General features: G+C 38.6%; 1 non-coding gene across 1 annotated transcript; it reads right to left on the minus strand.

Annotated features, from left to right (window-relative positions):
- Positions 1-2,729: 2,729 nt before the first annotated feature.
- LOC138988049 (small nucleolar RNA SNORA38) lies at positions 2,730-2,860 on the minus strand. Its single transcript, XR_011464393.1, has one exon. It is a non-coding gene; the product is annotated as a small nucleolar RNA SNORA38 (small nucleolar RNA).
- Between the last annotated feature and the right edge of the window lie 19,299 nt (positions 2,861-22,159).

Genomic DNA, 22,159 nt, shown 5'->3' on the forward strand with positions numbered 1-22,159 from the left:
CAAGGGTTATGTTGCCGTGAAGAAGAAAAGCTTGGGGTGGGGCGTGTGTGTGGTGGGTAAAAGGGAGGGGAAGAAGTCCGAAGGCAAGAGACATGCCCTCCCTAATTGGTCAGTAACAGTTTCCCTGAACTTGGAACCCCCATAACCAGTTCCTACTAGGCTCTGTTCTTCACCCAGCAAGCCTCTTTTCCTTGTATTGCAGTGACTTCTGGCATATTTGATATTAATTCTTTACTGTCTGCAGTAGCTAGATTGGTCTATCTCTTCTTTATTGTCATATATATATGGCCTTTGCTTATCTCTTTTTTCATAGAGTGTGAATTCTTAGACCGTGTTCATGAGCAATGCATTCTAAATTTATTTCAGTGTCTACCTTAATTGCTCATTGCAAGTAGGCCCTGATAAAGGCTTTTTGATGAAGATTATGACTGTGGTGATGTTTATGGCACTAGAAATCACAGGCTCCTTCTGGTAATTTTGGGATACTGCTCCTCTCTCCCACAACCTGGTTTCAAGCTGGGCTTGCTTGAAACCTTCCAGTGTTCAAGAAGGTCAAGAAACCTGGGTTCTTCCTTAACTTCACCAACAACTTCTATGTGATTCTATATGCCTCACTTTCACAATCTTCTGGTGCAAGACAAAAAAAAAAAAAGCTCACAGGACTTGAAGGTAGGGGAGAGAGGTAAAGTAAGAAAGTAGAAAATTTAAAAAAAAGTAGATGTGGAAGAACTTTAAAAGTAGGACATAACTGGGGGGAGAATGGATTTATGTACATGTATGGTGGAGTCCCTTCACTGTCCACTGAAAACTATCACAACACTGTTAATTGGCTATACCCCAGTACCAAATAAAAAGGTTTTTTTTAGGATCCTATCTCAAGTCTACACCTCCCTTCTTTCAGGGCCAGCTCTCTGAGACACTCTTCCTTCTCCCCACAAGCATAAATTTTCTTCCAGGGTTCTCAGATTCTTGGTGTGAAGGGTGAAGAACCACCCTATGTATCATCTTTTGCAGAGATTCCTCCCAATGTCTCCTTTTACCTGATCGTTGCCACTTGCTTCTTCTTTATAGGCTTTCAAATAGCTAGTTTTCTAAGCCTGGAGCTTCATTTATGTTCCCATTCCGTTGTTTCTAAGAGAAAGACTCAGAGGGAGGAAGTAAGATGTCTAGAATGTCAAAGACTTCTCACTAGAGAAATGTGGTGAAGAAGCAAATGGTGAGCCCTAGAAGCTTCAGAAGACAGAAAAAGAAGGTGAAATATGCTCCAGGTGGGTGAAAAACCTAAAGTTGTAAAACAAAACCTTTAAAATTATCTGAAAAAAAAAAAAATAGAATAGCTCATGATCTAATTTCTTATATCAAATTTTGAAAAATGGACAATTTCTATAAAAATTAACAAAGTTAAAACATCCTACATAAAAGACATCTTAAACAAGATTAAAACATAAGTGATAGGGAAATGGGAAGAAGTTATCTGCAACATATATATTTCTAACATACATGTTAGAAAAAGATGGGTATCTGTAAGGAATTCCTACAAACCAACGACAATGACAATAAAAATAGAGATAAACAACCAAATAGAAAAATGGACAAAAGGTATGAAAAAACCATTTCCAGAAGAAGAAATACAAATAACCAATAATATATGTAAAAAACTAGTCTACATCTCTAGTAACTGGGGAAAGGCAAACTAAACCAACAATGAGATCCATTTCACATCTATTGGATAGCAATAACCTAAAAGTTTGACTTTGCTGAAAAATGTCCTTATGGTCAACCCTCGCTCCTTGGAAGAAAAGCAATGAAAAACCTACACAGTGCGTTAAAAAACAGAGGTCTGTTTTTTACAGACTGCCTTACAAAGGTCTGTATAGTCAAAGCTATGGTTTTTCCAATAGTCATGTATGGATGTGAGAGCTGGACAATAAAAAGGTTGAGCACTGAAAAATTGATACCTTCGAACTATGGAGCTGAAGAAGATTCCTGAGAGTCCCCAGGACAGCAAGGAGATCAAAGCAGTCAATCTTAAAGGATATCAACCCTGAATATTCATTGGAAGGACTGATGCTGAAGTTGAAGTTCCAATTCTTTGGCCGCCTAATAAGAAGAGCCAACTCATTGGAAAACACCCTGATGCCGGCAAAGATTGAAGGCAGGAGGAGAAGGTAATAACAGAGGATGAGATGTTTGGATGGCATCATCGACTCAATGGGCATCAGTTTGAGCAAACTCCGAGAAATGGTGAAGGACAGAGAAGCCTGGTGTGCTGCAATCCACGGGGTCACAAAGAGTCATAAAAGACTAGTGACTGAACAACAACAACAGAAGGAGAAGGGACAGAGAAAGGACCCAAGAAAATGTTTGAAGAAATAATAGCTAAAAAGTTCCCCAACATGGAAAAGGAAATAGTCAACCAAGCCTAGGAAGTGCAGACAATCCCAGACAGGATAAACCCAAGGAGGAGACACTGAGACACATAGTAATCAAAACTGTGAAAATTAAAGACAAAGATATTAATAAAATACTAAAAGCAATAAGGGGAAAATGGCATATAACATACAAGGGGACTCCCATCAGGTTATCAGCTGATTTCACAAAAGAAATTCTGCAAGCCAGAAGCAAATGGCACGTTATGTCTAAAGTAATGAAAGGGAAGAATGTACAACCAAGAATACTCTACACAGCAAGACTCTCATTCAGACTTGATGGAGAAATCAAAGGCTTTTCTATGTTGGATGGTTGATCTTGGGCCTGCAGGGAGGAAGCTGGCCACAGACTCCTCCAAATCCACATTTCTTTGCCTCCAAGTCTTACGTGTCCAAAGACAGGAAACCACAGACACACCTTTGTAGGAGGGTCATGTAGGTTCAGTTGCTCAGTTGTGTCCAACTCTTTTCGACCACAATAGACTGTAGCCAGCCAGGTTCCTCTGCCCGTGGAAACTTCCAGGCAAGAATTCTGGAGTGGATTGCCATTTCCTCCTCTAAAACACTTTTTACTATTTTGATTATATAACTATTATACACTTAATATCTTTGTATCATGATCAGTCAACAGAAAATAATAGAATTCTATATCACTAAAACTATGATTTCATAGAAAAACTTGTAATCACTTTTAAAAATCCAGATGCATAACAGAATTATCTTGGAATCTTTTGAAAAATATAAATGCCCAAATTATTGCTATTCTTCTCCAAAACTCCAGATGTGTTTCTAATGAGCAGCCATGTTTAAAAACAACTGGACTATATGATAATTTTATACTTTTATCTAGTTTGTTTCACCTTTTCTATTTCATATTCAGTGCTCCCATTTCATTTCACTTATGTTTTCCAGTTTCTCCATCTCTTTTTTGTTGTTGTTCTTTCTCAAGCTTTTATCAAGGATGATAGAAAAGCTTGTGTGTGTGTGTGTGTGTGTGTGTGTGTATACATATATAGTATGTATATGTATGTATTTTAGAAAATTTATGACTTTTGACTAAAAAAATTTATGACATTTTAATTCTACTTGTTTGACTTAGTATGAAAAGAATGCTAGATTTCTAATTTATATTCACTCAAAGCTTTGATATAGTTCTATGTATTTTGGCATCTAGGGTTAGTGCTAAAAGTCTACAAAATGTATTATCCTAGTGATTTAAAAAAATTCAAATGAGGTTGGAAACTTCTAATCCAATTCTGAGAATATAAGGAAATATTTTTTAAAATAAGAAATTAACAAGTGATACACTCTGTGTGTGCTAAGTCACTTCAGTCATGTCCGACTCTGTGCGACCCTATGGACTGCAGCCTGCCAGGCTCAAGAATACTGCAGTGGTTTGTTGTGCCCTCCTCCAGAAACAAGTGATACAGGTATGACCTAAATCAAATCCCTTATGATTATACAGTGAAGGTGATGAATACATTCATGGGATTAGGTCTGGCAGACAGAGTACCTGAAGAACTATGGATAGAGGTTCATAACCTTGTACAGGAGGCAGTGACCAAAACCATCCCAAAGAAAAAGAAATGCAAGAAGGCAAAGTGGTTGTCTGAGAAGTTTTTACAAATAGCAGAGGAAAGAAGAGAAATAAAAAGCAGAGGAGAAAGGGAAAGATATGCCCAACTGAACGAGAATTCCAGAGAGTTCCAGAGAATAGCAAGGAGAGATAAGGCCTTCCTCAATGAAAAATGCAAAGAAATAGAAGAAAACAATAGAATGGGAAAGACTAAAGATTTCTTCAAGAAAATCAGAGATATCAAAGGAACATTTCATGCAAGGATGGGCATGATAAACCACAGAGACAGTCAGGACCTAATAGATGCAGAAGAGATTAAGAAGAGGTGGCAAGAATACACAGAACTATACCAAAAAAGTCTTAATGATATGGATAAACACGATGGTGTGGTTACTCACCTAGAGTCAGACGTCCTGGGGTGTGAAGTCAAGTGGGCCTTAGGAAGCATTAATAGGAACAAAGCTAGTGGAGGTGATGGAATTCCAGTTGAGCTATTTCAAATCCTAAAAGATGGTGCTGTTCAAATCCTAAAAAGTGCCGCACTGTATATGTCAGCTAATTTGGAAAACCCAGCAGTGGCCACAGGACCGGAAAGGTCAGTTTTCATTCCAAGCTCAAAGAAGGCCAGTGCCAAAGAATGTTCAAAATACTGAACAGTTATGCTCATTACCCATGCTAGTAAGGTTATGCTCAAAATCCTTCAAGTTAGGCTTCAGCAGTACTTGAATTGAGAACTTCCAGATGTACAAACTGGGTTTAGAAAAGGCAGAGGAACCAGAGATCAATTTGCTAACATCGTTGAATCATAGAGAAAGCAAGGGAATTCCAGAAAAACATCTACTTCTGCTTCATTGACTATGCTAAAGTCTTTGACTGTGTGGTGTTGGGGTCCTTTAATGGACCGGAACCTGGCAGTCTGGAGTCGACGATAAGAAAGTGAAAGAGAGAAAGACAGAGAGAGAGAGAGAAAGAAAGACACAGGGACCCAAGCTCTGATGGAGCAAGGGTGCTTTATTAGCAGAAATGTAGGCTTATATATCTTTAGTAAGATGATTACTCAGCTATTACACAGGATGACATTTTATCAATAGCCACAATATGGATAGTCTAATACATACAAGGTTGCTGATGCTGAAAAGAGTCACTGTAGGGGATTCTTACATGTCTCATCCTATGACCTCAGTCCTGGGAACAGTGTGCTGTTTCATTTGTTCCCTGAATAGGAACTGATAAGGAACAGAGAATCCTTGAGAAATAGAAAACAGCATGCAGGAATCCTCCTGTTAAATGTTCCCTGACAATTCCCCCTTATTTATTATATTTGTAAAAAGGGTCTTGACTAGTTGAGTCTGTTTAGTTTTAACAATTTTTGCATAAAGGCAATGGTAAACAACAAATATAATTGTAACAAAAGGAAGGGGAACACAAGCTTGTATGAAATATGATTGATTATAATGAAAGAAATAGTTATTATGACTACGATTGGTCTCTGTGAAATGTCTAGTCCAAGTTTTAAGTTTTTTGGTGTTCGCAGCAAGTTTCCAGATGTCTCATTGTTCAGGCCCAATCTGTTTATCGAGGACAATTCAAGGATGAGGGGGTGTCATTCCATCGTCAAACCAGCCAAGAAGTCCTTTGTCATGCTAATGTTCCATCGTAGTAACTTTTCATGTTACTTGAGTAGCATAGTCATACATAGTATTGTTAATATATCATCTGAGCACTTAGATAACCACATACCATGGGGTCCCCAATCGATAATGGTGTGATTAGCCATAAGCATTAATTTTCCTGATTTTGGAAATCCTGATTTTGGATTTTGGTCCCTTTTGATACCCTTTTCATGTCTAACTGTCTACCTATTTTTCTTCTCAGGCATTTGGAAACCCAGTCTCAGGGGAAAGGGGGCGATGACTGCTCTGGCTTCTTCAGGCTGTACAGGGACGTCATGGGGTTCTGGGTTCCTTTTGCCTGTTCTCCGACAGGGTGCATTAACAGAGGGAGATGAGAGTCCATGGAATGATAAGATGACTTGTTTCAGCATTGTCTAGGTGTTGGTCAGGGAATATTCTTGTCATACTACCATTTGGAGATTTGTTGTATTCTGGAAGAAACAAACTTAACAAGAAAGTTAAAGGTACATGGCCCAAAGATTAATATAAGTAGAAAAGCTGTTCAGGGACCACCAGGAGAACTAGGCCCAGACATTGGTTCATGACATTAGTGTTTCTCTAGGTGTGAGAAGATGCAAGAATTAGGGCTCATAAAATCTTTACCTGAAAACATCTGACTGTCTGAAGGCCAGTCCTTTTGGGTTTTTTCTCAGAGCACAGAGTGCCTTATTTCTGATTTCCACCCTGAACTCCTTTCAGGGGGTGTTGAAGGTCAGCACCTTGTAGTGGTCGTGATGTAATCTTTGTAGAGGCAGCTGGCAAGTACCAACTTCCAGTCAGCAGGGTCCCTTCATAGCCACATATTTGACCATGTTTGGGGGGCATTTCATGGCTATTGTGTCTTGCGGTGTTGGGAAGGCTCATTTCCAGGTCTAGGGAAGATTTCATTGATAGGCCACTCAGTGTGCTGTTATTGGACCAGGCCTTGCAAGTAGCAAAAGTCTCTGGACCACTGTCTTACTAGCCTCTTGGTCCAAGAAAATATTCCCTCTTGTTGTTTCTTCCCATATCTAGAGTTACATTATTATAATCATTGATCTCATGTGGAACTGCATATCAGCATTATATCATAGGCTCAGTCACACATTTGTTAACATAAGAAATTCTTCCGAAACAAGTGACATAGAAAACAATATAGCTATAGCTAGCAGTTATTAGTAAATTCATAAGTCTTAGAAACTTGTATCATGCATAAAACTCTCTTCTACTTGCCACAAACCTTTTTTACACTTTCTGTATTTATCTGTAAGTCATACTTCTTTTTCTGTTAATAAAATGTACCACATATAGAACTTTCTTCTTGGGTTTCACTTTCCACAAACCTTTTTCACACTTTCTGTATTCATCACGTTATCTGTTCATTAATAGAACAGTCATCTATAAGCCATATTTCCTTCTTTTTCTCTTAATAAAATGTACCACATGTAGAACTTTCTTTTTGGGTCTCACTTTTCACAAACTTTTTTTACACTTTCTGTGTTTATCACTTTATTTGTCTATTCATAGAATAGCCATCTACAAGCCAATTCCATTTCTTATACGCTTTTTACTGAAAACATGCATCTTACTTTCTTTCAGAAACCATGAACAGTTGTTTAGCTCATTTATAAATTAACCTCAGCAATATTATCCAGAGACAAAGACATACATTGAGACATATATATATATATGAGACATATATATATATATTGAGACATATATATATATCCAGACAGACATATATATATATATATATGTCTCTCTCTCTCTCTATATATATATATATATATATATATATATCCAGACAGACAGAGGTCTCATAGTTTTCTGCTTTAAGATATAAAAGGTCTGTTTGTCGCCCCCCCTCTTTTTTTTTTTTTCTGGCTTGAAGTTATACTAATCTGTCTAAGGCTGACATCTCAGGGCAAAGTGGGTTGTCTATTTCAATAATGTGATAAGAGTTAATTATAGGCTTTTACCTAGGCATGTTTTTGTTATATCAAGGTTGGAGCTGTTGGGTCAGGAAGTCCTGTGGGAGAATGAAGAGAAGGGAGTACAAATAATTTTAGAGGTAAATCTAGTCTGATGCGAGTACGAAACTGTTTTTGTAATTTTTTTTGCACTAAATAGAGTTTCTCTTGTGTCTCTTGAGAAAGTGAATGAGGGCTATTTAAATTAGGATCTCCTTTCATTAACTTTTTTAAGGTCTGTTGCTGCTGCTGCTGCTAAGGCGCTTCAGTCGTGTCTGAGTCTGTGCGACCCCATAGACGGCTGCCTGCCAGGCTCCACCATCCCTGGGATTAAGATCTGTTAAGAGACGTCATTTGCTAGATTTTCTTTTTATAACAAAAATAGGAGAATTTCAAGGAAAGCGAGTAAGTCTAGCAAAGAAGAGACTTTTGGATTTGTGCCCACTGGCAGATGAGGAGCATTTGGAGCAGCTGGGGTATGATTAGTAGGAAATTTTTGAAATATTTTATGTTGTTCTAATTGGGCCTTCTGTAAAGTTTTATCATCTAATTCATATTTATGTAACAAGTGTTCTGTCTGTTGTCGAATATTGTGAGGGCTAGAATTACCTTGAAATGGCAGGATTACAGCTTTAATGAGAGCTCATAGGGGCCAGAAATCAATTGGAATATTTTTTCTCCATCTGGCAGCTCATTCAACATTTTCTTTGACCCAGTGCCAAATTTCTAAATCAAAACTGTCTTTATCAGGAATCAGGGACTATGTTCGACTACTGTTTGAAGGCAAGGCTCTATTCGTTGGTGTGAAACCAAAAGTCCCTGAACTTTAAGCAAATGGTGAAGTAAAGTAGAGAAATGATGGGGCTTTCCAGCCGTTTGACCCGTGTCTTAGTACTTACCGACCTCAGTAGGTCCCGACCTCAATAGGCCCTGAGTCACTCTGTCCGAAATGCCGTGTATACCAGATCCCTGTTCTGGGTGCCACTTGTTGGGGTCCTTTAATGGACCAGAACCTGGCAGTCCGGAGTCAATGATAAGAAAGTGAAAGAGAGTAGGGCAGTCCTAAGATGGCGGAGGAATAGGATGGGGAGACCAGTTTCTCCCCCACAAACTCATCAAACAAACATTTGAACCCTGAGTAAATTCCACAAAACAACTTCTGAATGCTGGGAGAAGCCATCAGGCACCCAGAAAAGCAGCCCATTGTCTTTGAAAGGAGGTAGGAAAAAATATAAAAGACAAAAAGAGAGACAAAAGAGGTAGGGACGGAGATCCATCCCAGGAAGGGAGTCTTAAAAACGAGAGGTTTCCAAACACCAAGAAACACTCTCACTGGAGAGTCAGTGGCGAGCCTTGGAACCTCAAAGGGCAACATAACCGGGAGGAAAAATAAATAAATAGTTAAAACCCACAGATTACATGCCCAGTGGTAACTTCCAGCGGAGAAACAGCGCAGACGCGTGCATTTGCCACTAGCAAGCGGGGACTGGGCAGGGAGGCGCGGGCTGCATTGCTTAGAGTAAGAACCAGACCTGAATGCCCCGAGGGCAATCTGAAGGAACTAACTTGAGATAGCAAACCAGACTATGGGATAGCTACCCTGCAAAAAGCACTAACCTAAAACGCTGCCAGGCCCACGCACAGAACAAAGGACTGAACAGAGCTAGCCAGCTGTGGACCAGTCCATCCCCCACCGGAGACAGGCAGGCAAGGGCAGCCAGAGCCAGAAGCGGGCAATCACGGCTCCAGAGAGGCATCATCTACCAAACTGCAAGCAGGCTTCGTTGCTAACCAAGACTTCTTGGGATTCTGGACGGTCAACATCTGCCTGAGAAGGTGCGCCAGTTGTACACCCAGAAAACCGAGCGGCAGGGACCGGGGAGGCGATAAGTCGCAGAGACTGTGCTCGACAAACACCTGGTCACCTGTCAGGAAGCATATAACAGGAGGCTTCCTGTGTGCTGTTTTGGATCTGTCAGGAATTCTCTGTTCCTTACTCAGGAATTAAGAGGAGAGGCAAGCCTCTCCCGGGACTGAGGAATCCTGGCATTTCCTTCATTAGTGTTTCTATATGGTGATGAGTACCCTCTTCCTTCTTGTGAACCATACTGTAAAAGTGATTGTTTACAACTCTCTCTCTCTTTAATATGGATTGCCTATGTTTTGTAAGTCTGGAATTTTAATCTTTATCTTTGCTGAGAATAACTACCTTGTAAGACAGTATATATGCCCACACCATGTTGATTAAAACACCTTTGCTCCATTAGAGCTCTGGTCCCCATGTCTTTCTTTCTCTCTCTCTCCCTCTCTCTCTTTTTCAGGCTGATCCCCTGGAGCACAGAGGCTCTCTGAGTTCACTTTCCTGCCTGGACTTCTAAGACCCTCTTGAAAAGGCCCTCTGCACCTTCACCCCATGGAGAGGGCGCCTGAGGCCTCTGTGAACAGAGTAAGCCCCGTGCAGGGGCTTTATCGGCTTTCTGCGTAAACCAAGGAATATCAGCCTCTTTCTCTCTCCTTTACTTTCTTATCGATCAACTCCGGACCACCAGGTTCTGGTCCATTAAAGGACCTCAACAGTCACCTGAGCTGCTCGGACGTGGGAAGGGCACAAAACGCAGGCCCAACCGAGTCTGTGCCTCTGAGGACTACCCGAGTACCTGAACCTGAGTGGCTTAGGCCTGGGAAGTGTGCACAACCCAGGGCCGGCCTCAGACAGTTCCTGGCAGAGCAACCTAGAGCCTAAGCAGTGTAGACAGGGAAAGTACACACACCGTGAGCAGGGGCAAACCCAGTGTGGCCGAGACAGTGCGAGCACACGCCAGTGTTACTTGTTTGCAGTGTTCCTCCCTCCCCACGGCACGACTGAACAAGTGAGCCTAAAAAAAAGTGACCACCACCGCCCCCTTGTGTCAGGGTGGAAATTAGACACTGAAGAGACCAGCAAACAGAAGAAGCTAAAACAGAGGGAACTGCCTTGGAAGTGACAGGTGCAATAGATTAAAACCCTGTAGTTAGCACCAACTACATAGGAAGGGGCCTATAGATCTTGAGAAGTATAAGCCGGACCAAGGAACTATCTGAAAATGAACTGACCCCACACTGTAAGCAAGAGCTCCAGAGAAGTCCTAGATATATTTTTACTATTATCATTCTTTAAATTTAAAAAAATTTTTTTTAATTTTTAAGTCCTCTATTACTTTTTTTCATTTTTATAACCTATTATTAATTTGCAAAAAGACCCTATTTTTTAAAGCAAACTTCAAATATATATATTATAATTTTTTGTGACTCTTTTTTTCTTTAATATTGTGTTTTTGAGAATCCAACCTCTACTCTAGATTTTTAATCTTTGCTTTTTGGTATTTTTTTTTAATCAATTTTGTACCTTTAAGAACCCAATCTTCAGTACCCATTTTTACTTGGGAGCGAGATTACTGGCTTGACTGCTCTCTCCCCCTTTGGACTCTCTTTTTTCTCCACCAGGTCACCTCTATCTCCTCCCTCCCCGTTCTCTTCTCTACCCAACTCTGAATCTCTTTGTGTGTTCCGGATGGTGGAGAACACTTAGGGAACTGAGTACTGGCTGGATCTGTCTCTCTCCTTTTGATTCCCCCCTTTATCCTCCTGGCCACCTCTGTCTCCTTCCTCCCTCTTCTCTTCTCTGCGTAACTCTGTGAACATCTCTGAGGGATCCAGACTGTGGAGAGCACATAGGGAAGTGATTACTGGCTAGTTTGCTCTCTCCCCTTTTGATTCCCCCTCTTCTCCCCCTGGTCACCTCTATCTCCCTCCTCCCTCTTGTCTTCTCCATGTAACTCTGTGAACCTCTTTGGGTGTCCCTCACTGTGGAGAAACTTTTCATCTTTAACCTAGATGTTTTATAATTGGTGCTGTATAGATGGAGAAGTATTGAGGCTACTGTAGGAAGAAGACTGAAAACCAGAGGCAGGAGGCTAAAGTCCAAATCCTGAGAACACCAAAGAACTCCTGACTCCAGGGAACATTAATCAATAGGAGCTCATCAAACGCCTCCATACCTACACTGAAACCAAGCACCACCCAAGGGCCAAGAAGTTCCAGAGCAAGACACACCACACAAATTCTCCAGCAACACAGGAACATAGCCCTGAGCTTCAATATACAGGCTACCCAAAGTCACTCCAAACCCATTGACATCTCATAACTCATTACTGGACACTTCATTGCACTCCAGAGAGAAGATATCCAGCTCCACCCACCAGAACACCGACACAAGCTTCCCTAACTAGGAAACCTTGACAAGCCACCTTTCCAACCCCACCCACAGCAAGGAAACATCACAATAAAGAGAATTCCACAAACTGCCAGAATACAGAAAGGCCACCCCAAACACAGCAATATAAACAAGATGAAGTGGCAAAGAAATACCCAGTAGGTAAAGGAAGAGGATAAATGCCCACCAAACCAAACCAAAGAGGAAGAGCTAGGGAATCTACCTGATAAAAGAATACTGAATAATGATAGTGAAAATGATCCAAAATCTTGATAACAAAATGGAGTTACAGATAAATAGCCTGGAGACAAGGATTAAGAAGATGCAAAAAAGGTTTAACAAGGACCTAGAAGAAATAAAAAAGAATCAATATATAATGAATAATGCAATAAATGAGATAAACAACACTCTGGAGGGAACCAACAGTAGAATAATGGAAGCAGAAGATAGGATAAGTGAGGTAGAAGATAGAATGGTAGAAATAAATGAATCAGAAAGGAAAAAAGAAAAATGAATTAAAAGAAATGAGGACAATCTCAGAGACTTCTGGGACAATGTTAAACACCCCAACATTCGAATCATAGGAGTCCCAGAAGAGAAAGACAAAAAGAAAGACCATGAGAAAATACTTGAGGAGATAATAGTTGAAAACTTCCCTAAAATGGGGAAGGAAATAATCACCCAAGTCCAAGAAACCCATAGAGTCCCAAACAGGATAAACCCAAGGTGAAACACTTCAAGATACATATTAATCAAATTAACAAAGATCAAACACAAGGAACAAATATTAAAAGCAGCAAGGGAAAAACAACAAATAACACACAAGGGGATTCCCATAAGGATAACAGCTGACCTTTCAATAGAAACTCCTCAAGCCAGGAGGGAATGACAGGACATACTCAAAGTCATGAAAGAAAAGAACCTACAGCCCAGATTACTGTACCCAGCAAGGATCTCATTCAAATATGAAGGAGAAATCAAAAACTTTACAGACAAGCAAAAGCTGAGAGAATTCAGCTCCACCAAACCAGCTCTCCAACAAATGCTGAAGGATCTTCTCTAGACAGGAAACACAAAAGGGGTGTATAAACTCGAACCCAAAACAATAAAGTAAATGGCAACAGGATCATACTTATCAATAATTACCTTAAATGTAAATGGGTTGAATGCCCCAACCAAAAAGACAAAGACTGGCTGAATGGATACAAAAATAAGACCCTATATATGTTGTCTACAAGAGACCCACCTCAAAACAAGGGACACATACAGACTGAAAGTGAAGGGCTGGAAAAAGATATTCCATGCAAATAGAGACCAAATGAAAGCAGGAGTAACAATACTCATATCAGATAAAATAGGCTTTAAAACAAAGGCTGTGAAAAGAGACAAAGAAGGACACTACATAATAATCAAAGGATCAATCCAAGAAGAAGATATAACAATTACAAATACATATGCACCCAACATAGGAGCACCACAATATGTAAGACAAATGCTAACAAGTATGAAAGGGGAAATTAACAATAACACAATAATAGTGGGAGACTTTAATACCCCACTCACACCTATGGATAGGTCAACTAAACAGAAAATTAACAAGGAAACACAAACTTTAAAGGATACAATAGACCAGTTAGACCTAACTGATATCTATAGGACATTTCACCCCAAAACAATGAATTTCACCTTTTTCTCAAGCGCACACGGAACCTTCTCCAGGATAGGCCATAAATCTCCTGGGCCATAAATCTAGCCTTGGTAAATTCAAAAAAAATTGAAATCATTCCAAGCATCTTTTCTGACTGCAATGCAGTAAGATTAGACCTCAATTACAGGAAAAAACTATTAAAAATTCCAACATATGGAGGCTGAACAACATGCTGCTGAATAACCAACAAATCACAGAAGAAATCAAAATATGCATAGAAACGGATGAAAATGAAAACACAACAACCCAAAACCTGTGCAACACTGTAAAAGCAGTGCTAAGGGGAAGGTTCATAGCAATACAGGCATACCTCAAGAAACAAGAAAAAAGTCAAACAAATAACCTAACTCTACACCTAAAGCAACTAGAAAAGGAAGAAATGAAGAACCCCAGGGTTAGTAGAAGGAAAGAAATCTTAAAAATTAGGCCAGAAATAAATGCAAAAGAAACCATAGCAAAAACCAACAAAGGTAAAAGCTGGTTCTTTGAGAAGATAAATAAAATTGACAAACCATTAGCCAGACTCATCAAGAAACAAAGGGAGAAAAATACAATTAGAAATGAAAATGGAGAGATCACAACAGACAACACAGAAATACAAAGGATCATAAGAGACTACTATCAACAATTATATGCCAATAAAATGGACAACTTGGAAGAAATAGACAAATTCTTAGAAAAGTACGACTTTCCAAAACTGAACCAGGAAGAAATAGAAAAGCTTAACAGACTCATCACAAGCACGGAAATTGAAACTGTAATCAGAAATCTTCCAGCAAACAAAAGCCCAGGTCCAGACGGCTTCACAGCTAAATTCTACCAAAAATTTAGAGAAGAGCTAACACCTATCCTACTCAAACTCTTCCAGAAAATTTCAGAGGAAGGTAAACTTCCAAACTCATTCTATGAGGCCACCATCACCCTAATACCAAAACCTGACAAAGATGCCACAAAAAAAGAAAACTACAGGCCAATATCATTGATGAACATAGATACAAAAATCTTTAACAAAATTCTAGCAATCAGAATCCAACAACACATTTAAAAGATCGTACATCATGACCTAGTGGGCTTTATCCCAGGAATGCAAGGATTCTTCAATATCTGTAAATCAATCAATGTAATACACCACATTAACAAATTGAAAAATAAAAGCCATATGATTATCTCAATAGATGCAGAGAAAGCCTTTGACAAAATTCAACATCCATTTATGATAAAAACCCTCTAGAAAGCAGGAATAGAAGGAACATACCTCAACATAATAAAAGCTATATATGACAAACCCACAGCAAATATTATCCTCAATGGTGAAAAGTTGAAAGCATTTCCCCTGAAGTCAGGAACAAGACAAGGGTGCTCATTCTCACCACTACTATTCAATATAGTTTTGGGAGTTTTGGCCACAGCAATCAGAGCAGAAAAAGAAATAAAAGGAATCCAAAATGGAAAAGAAGAAGTAAAACTCTCACTGTTTGCAGATGACATGATCCTCTACATAGAAAACCCTAAAGACTCTACCAGAAAATTACTAGAGCTAATCAATGACTATAGTAAAGTTGCAGGATATAAAATCAACACACAGAATCCCTTGCATTCCTATACACTAATAATGAGAAAATAGAGAAATTAAGGAAACAATTCCATTCACTATTGCAACGAAAAGAATAAAATACTTAGGAATATATCTATCTAAAGAAACAAAAGACCTATATATAGAAAACTATAAAACACTGGTGAAAGAAATCAGAGGACACTAATAGATGGAGAAATATACCGTGTTCATGGATCGGAAGAATCAATATAGTGAAAATGAGTATACTACCCAAAGCAATTTATAGATTCAATGCAATCCCTATCAAGCTATCAACGGTATTTTTCACAGAGCTAGAACAAACAATTTCACAATTTATATGGAAATACAAAAAACCTCGAATAGCCAAAGTAATCTTGAGAAAGAAGAATGGAACTGGAGGAATCAACCTGCCTGACTTCAGGCTCTACTACAAAGCCACAGTCATCAAGACAGTATGGTACTGGCATAAAGACAAAAATATAGATCAATGGAACAAAATAGAAAGCCCAGAGATAAACCATGCACCTATGGGCACCTTATCTTCAACAAAGAAGGCAAGAATATACAATGGAGAAAAGACAATCTCTTTAACAAGTGGTGCTGGGAAGACTGGTCAACCACTTGTAAAAGAATGAAACTAAAACACTTTCTAACACCATGCACAAAAATAAACTCAAAATGGATTAAAGATCTAAACGTAAGACCAGAAACTATAAAACTCCTAGAGGAGAACATGGGCAAAACGCTTTCCGACATAAATCACGGCAGGATCCTCTATGACCCACTTCCCAGAATATTGGAAATAAAAGCAAAAATAAACAAATGGGACCTAATTAAAATTAAAAGCTTCCACACAACAAAGGAAACTATAAGCAAAGTGAAAAGACAGCCTTCAGAATGGGAGAAAATAACAGCAAATGAAGCAACTGACAAAGAATTAATCTCAAAAATATACAAGCAACTCCTGCAGCTCAATTCCAGAAAAATAAATGACCCAATCAAAAAACGGGCCAAAGAACTAAACAGACATTTCTCCAAAGAAGTCATACAGATGGCTAACAAACACATGAAAGGATGCTCAACATCACTCATTATCAATTCAGTTCAGTTCAGTTCAGTCGCTCAGTCGTGTCCGACTCTTTGCGACCCCATGAATCGCAGCACGCCAGGCCTCCCTGTCCATCACCAACTCCCGGAGTTCACTCAGACTCACATCCATCGAGTCAGTGATGCCATCCAGCCATCTCATCCTCTGTCGACCCCTTCTCCTCTTGCCCCCAATCCCTCCCAGCATCAGAGTCTTTTCCAATGAGTCAACTCTTCGCATGAGGTGGCCAAAGTACTGGAGTTTCAGCTTTAGCATCATTCTTTCCAAAGAAATCCCAGGGCTGATCTCCTTCAGAATGGACTGGTTGGATCTCCTTGCAGTCCAAGGGACTCTCAAGAGTCTTCTCCAACACCACAGTTCAAAAGCATCAATTCTTCGGCGCTCAGCCTTCTTCACAGTCCAACTCTCACATCCATACATGACCACTGGAAAAACCATAGCCTTGACTAGCCAGACCTTTGTTGGCAAAGTAATGTCTCTGCTTTTGAATATGCTATCTAGGTTGGACATAACTTTCCTTCCAAGGAGTAAGTGTCTTTTAATTTCATGGCTGCAGTCACCATCTGCAGTGATTTTGGAGCCCCCCAAAATTTTCACTCATTATCAGAGAAATGCAAATCAAAACCACAATGAGGTACCATTTCACTCCAGTCAGAATGGCTGCTATCCAAAAGTCTACAAGCAATAAATGCTGGAGAGGGTGTGGAGAAAAGGGAACCCTCTTACACTGTTGGTGGGAATGCAAACTAGTACAGCCACTATGGAGAACAGTGTGGAGATTCCTTAAAAAACTGGAAATAGAACTGCCATACAACCCAGCAATCCCACTTCTGGACATACACACTCAGGAAACCAGAACTGAAAGAGACACGTGTACCCCAATGTTTATCACAGCACTGTTTATAATAGACAGGACATGGAAGCAACCTAGATGTCCATCAGCAGATGAATGGATAAGAAAGCTCTGGTACATATACACAATGGAGTATTAGCCATTAAAAAGAATACATTTGAATCAGTTCTAATGAGGTGGATGAAACTGGAGCCTATTATACAGAGTGAAGTAAGCCAGAAAGAAAAACACCAATACAGTATACTAACACATATATATGGCATTTAAAAAGATGGTAACAATAACCCTATATGTGAGACAGCAAAAGAGACACAGATGTATAGAACAGTCTGTTGGACTCTGTGGGGAGAGGGCAAGGGTGGGATGATTAGGGAGAATGGCATTGAAACATGTATAATATCATATGTGAAACGAATCGCCAGTCCAGGTTCGATGCATGATACAGGATGCTTGGGGCTGGTGCACTGGGTTGACCCAGAGGGATGGTATGGAGAAGGAGGTGGGGGGGGGGGGTTCAGGATGGGGAACACGTGTACACCCGTGGTGAATTCATGTTGATCTATGGCAAAACCAATACAATATTGTAAAGTAATTAGCCTCCAATTAAAATAAATAAATTTATATAAAAAATAAAAGTGGACCTTTAATTCCCAAACACATGGGATTTTGTTAAAGTATCTTTAATATTAATTTCTCATTTTGATACTAATTTCTCATTCAAATGCTTTCTCTCTGCAATCACCCTCTGTGTTTTTTTCAGTCTAACTTTATTGAGACTTTCAGTGGTTAAGTCAAAGATCTCTCTTAGTAAATGTCACATAGCACTTGAAAGGAGGAGGCAATGACAACCCACTCCAGTACTCTTGCCTGGAAAATCCCATGGACGGAGGAGCCTGGTGGGCTGCAGTCCACGAGGTCGCTAGGAGTCGGACACTACTGAGCGACTTCACTTTCACTTTTCACTTTCACGCATTGGAGAAGGCAATGGCAACCCACTCCAGTGTTCTTGCCTGGAGAATCCCAGGGACGGGGGATCCTGGTGGGCTGCCATCTATGGGGTCGCACAGAGTCAGACACGACTAAAGCGACTTAGCAGCAGCAGCACTTGAAAATATATGGGTTATTTAAAAATATCTTTTGATATTGATTTCTAACATAATTTGACAGTGAGAACAGGTTCTGTATGATTTCACTACCTTTAGATCATGACATTTTTGCACATTATTTCATGTCCCTGGATATGTTCCAGTGTCTTCTAGTTTACAGTCTATGGGAGCGTGAATAGAATTTGTATCCTATTGTCATGTGAGGGGCTTCCCCTGTTGGTTTAGATGGTTAAGAATCTGCCTGCAATGCAAGAGACTCGGATTCGATCCCTGGGTGGGGAAGATCCCTTGGAGAAGGGAATGACTACCCACTCCAGTGTTCTTTCCTGGAGAATACCATAAACAGAGGAGCCTGGTGGGCTATAGTCTACAGGATCACAAAGAGTTGGACACAACTGAGTGATTAAGTATGCACTGTTGTATGAAAATTGTATAAATCTTAATTATGTTGAATTCATTCACAGTGCTTTTCAGGTCTACTATATCCATCTACTTCTCTGTATATTCATTCTATTGATTTTTTAGAGTTCGATATTGAAATGCCAACTAAAAGTCTTAATTTATCTACTTAAAAAAACTAATTGTAATATATAGTAGAGCTATATGTAAGTTTGTTCTGTATTTTCCAAGTCTCTTATAAATGTGACATCATACTTTTATAATTTAAAAAAATAAAAAATTAAAGCAAAAAACAAAATGAAGGATAAAAAAAATAAAGTAGAAAGATAACAGTGTTTCCAGCTAACCTCAATTATACACAAACTACAGAGATACTGTATGGAAAGCAGTAAAGGTTCTGACTTCAATCTCTAAAAGAAACAAAACAAATTTTAGTAAGAATAGAGTCTTGATTTGATAAGGAAAGAGAGCCAATAGATAAGGTACATTTCTCAATGTACCTACTATCATCGTTTTACTGTTATTTGTTTTTTGTTCTTTTTGTTTGTCATTTTAATTTCAATTTCACTTTTCCCTAATCAGCCTACAAAATATATGTATAAGTTTTTGCTAGAAAAATAAATGGTAAAATTTGTGTATATATTATTGAGTAGTTTGTTTCACTTGTTTTATTACGAATGTAAGTTTGTTCTGCCATGGCACTTGTTTCATCATGAATATCTACTAAGTATTTTCTGCCACGGGATGAAGTAGCCTAAGGAGATAATTTATAGAATATTTTCATTTCTTATATTAACCTCTGTCTTTATAATTGATTTATGTTGTTAAAAATCTTATGATCACTGCTAAGGTCTATGTGCACATTACAATTACATGTATTTAAATTCTGTGTTAGTAGATTATTTGCTTTTGCATTTTTCACTTAACATTTCATCATATATATTAGTACTTCCTATACTTATAATTTTTTTAGGGCCCTGGTAGTTTTTACCTCTGTTTGGGCCATTTGGGTTGTTTTGTTTTTCCCCATACATAGTGTAGCCATAAACATCTTTGTGTCAACTTCTTGAGTTTTCCTTTGCTTACTTCCTTGGACTGTGTTCCCCAAAGTAGAATTTCTGTGGCAGGAGCATGTTCAGTTTAACGTCACTTATTATATCTTTCCAGAAAGATTTGGTTAAACTTACAGAGGTTTTAGCATTGTACCTGTTTCTCAATGTACCTACTATCATCGTTTTACTGTTATTTGTTTTTTGCACTTTTCGTTTATCATTTTAATTTCAATTTCATTTTTCGCTAATCAGCCTACAAAATATATGTATAAATGTGATTGTTTACTCTGATTCTTATTTCCACTTATTAAATGGACACTGAGAGAATAAAGTTCTTGCCTGGAGAATCCCAGGGACGGTGGAGCCTGGTGAGCTGCCGTCTATGGGATCGCACAGAGTTGGACACAACTGAAGCGACTTAGCAGCAGCAGCAGCAGAGAGAATAAATATATCCTCATCCACCTATATAGACAAAGATATGCCAACATAGTCAAAACTTGCTATTCTATGTAAACATCAATCTCATTACGATACACTAACAATGAACATATGGAAACTGAAACTAAAGACATGAGACCATTTACAATCACTCTAAAGAAAATGAAATGATTAAGTATAAGCTTAAAACATGTACAGAAAATATATGCTGAGAAACACAAAGTGCTAATGAAAGAAATCAAAGACCTAAAATTATAGAAAAAAAAATTTTTTAATAAATAAATAAAATTATAGAGACTATTGTGTTCATGGATTGTAAGACTCAATAAAGATGTCAATCTTCCCCAAACTCATCTATGGGTTTAGTGTAATTCCTATCAAAATCCCAGCAATATTTTTTAATAGACATAAACAAGCTTATTCTAAAATTTATGTAAAGGCAAAAGTACTAGAATGGCTGAAACAACCTTTTTTAAGAAAAAGTATTAAGTGTGAGTTATCACCCCTACCTGATACTAAGGGTTACTATATAAATAGAGCAACCAAGACACTGTGGTATTGATGAAGGGATAGATGCACAAATCAATAGAAGAGAGAATTCCCAAAATAAAGCCACACTTTCATTATGCAGAAGTTTCCTTTATTCTGTCATCATAATACAGCATTTTTGTCTTTGTCACTTTTTTTTAAGTCGACCTTACTCTTTTTAGATATTACAAATATACTGTTGTATTTTCTTCTAGATTTTGTTGATAGTTTTATTTTCAAACTTAATTCTAACTCATCTAGAATTTTTTTGTATTGTTGGTATGAGGTATAAATCCAACTTAGTTCAAATAGTTATTCCCTTATATGTTAAATGATTATTTTGATTTGTTATGGATTAACTTCTCACGTTATTTCAAATCACTTTCTAGAATTTTCCCTATTCAGTTGATTGATATTCAGTTTTCTGTTTCAGAGTCAACTACATGGAATCTTGGTTGTCACAGCAGGATATTCAGCTCTTGACATACGTAGTGTGTTAGTCTCTTAGTCATGTCTGACTCTTTGCAACCCTAAGGACTGTAGCCTGCCAGGCTCGTCTGTCCTTGGAACTGTCGAGGCAAGAACACTAGAGTGGATAGCCATTCCCTTTTCCAGGGGATCTTCTCGACCCAGGGATCGAACATGGGTTTCTTGCATTGCAGACAGAATGTTTCCTGTCTGAGCCACCAGAGGAATACAGAAATAATTGTAAGGGCTTCCAGAACTTTCTAATATCACAGTTCTTCCCAGAGTCACATGCTTCTCATGCAAATATTCACATATTTTTACCTCTCATTAAAACTCAATATGTCATTTTCATACAAGATGAAAGTTGCTTTCACTTTACTAGATTTACTCCTTACTTAATATTAATAAAAAGTAGAAAAGAATAAAGCCAAATACCCAAAAGCTATGAATGCTGAGATTTTGGTTGGTTCACTCACTGGCTAAGTGACTTGCCCCAAATAAAAGCCTTGAGGCTTAAAAATTTGAAACCATGCATTAGGAAAATTGCTATACTAGTTACTACACTATACAATTCAGGTTTTCCTGGAAAGAGTCAAATCTTCAAATATTGAATCCATGAATGAAGCATTCTTTGGTATCTTGCCTGCTATTTTTCAGGTACTGATCCCTTGAACTGCCTTTTATTCAGTTCTCTACTCTCTTGGGAATTTTAAGCCTACTATTTATACAATCTCTACTTTTTTAATTTACAGGGATAGCAGGCTTTATGACTGTGGTGTCCTATGGTTTTTACAAGTTAAAATACAGAAGAGATCAGAAAACGTCCATTCATCTTATTCACATGAGAGTTGTAGTCCAAGGATTTGTAGAAGCTGTGACTCTAGGTAACCTGCTTAATTTGTATCTTGATTCAACTGTCTTTGAGAGTATTTTTATTATTCATTCATTCAGATTAGATGTCAGGGAATGTTTAACAGGAGGATTTTTACGTGTTGTTTTTCATAAGTCTTTTGTGGTTTTTTTTTTTAAGCGGAACAGCACGCT

Source organism: Bos mutus, chromosome 5 (genome assembly GCF_027580195.1).
Source record: "Bos mutus isolate GX-2022 chromosome 5, NWIPB_WYAK_1.1, whole genome shotgun sequence".
Lineage (NCBI taxonomy): Eukaryota > Metazoa > Chordata > Mammalia > Artiodactyla > Bovidae > Bos > Bos mutus.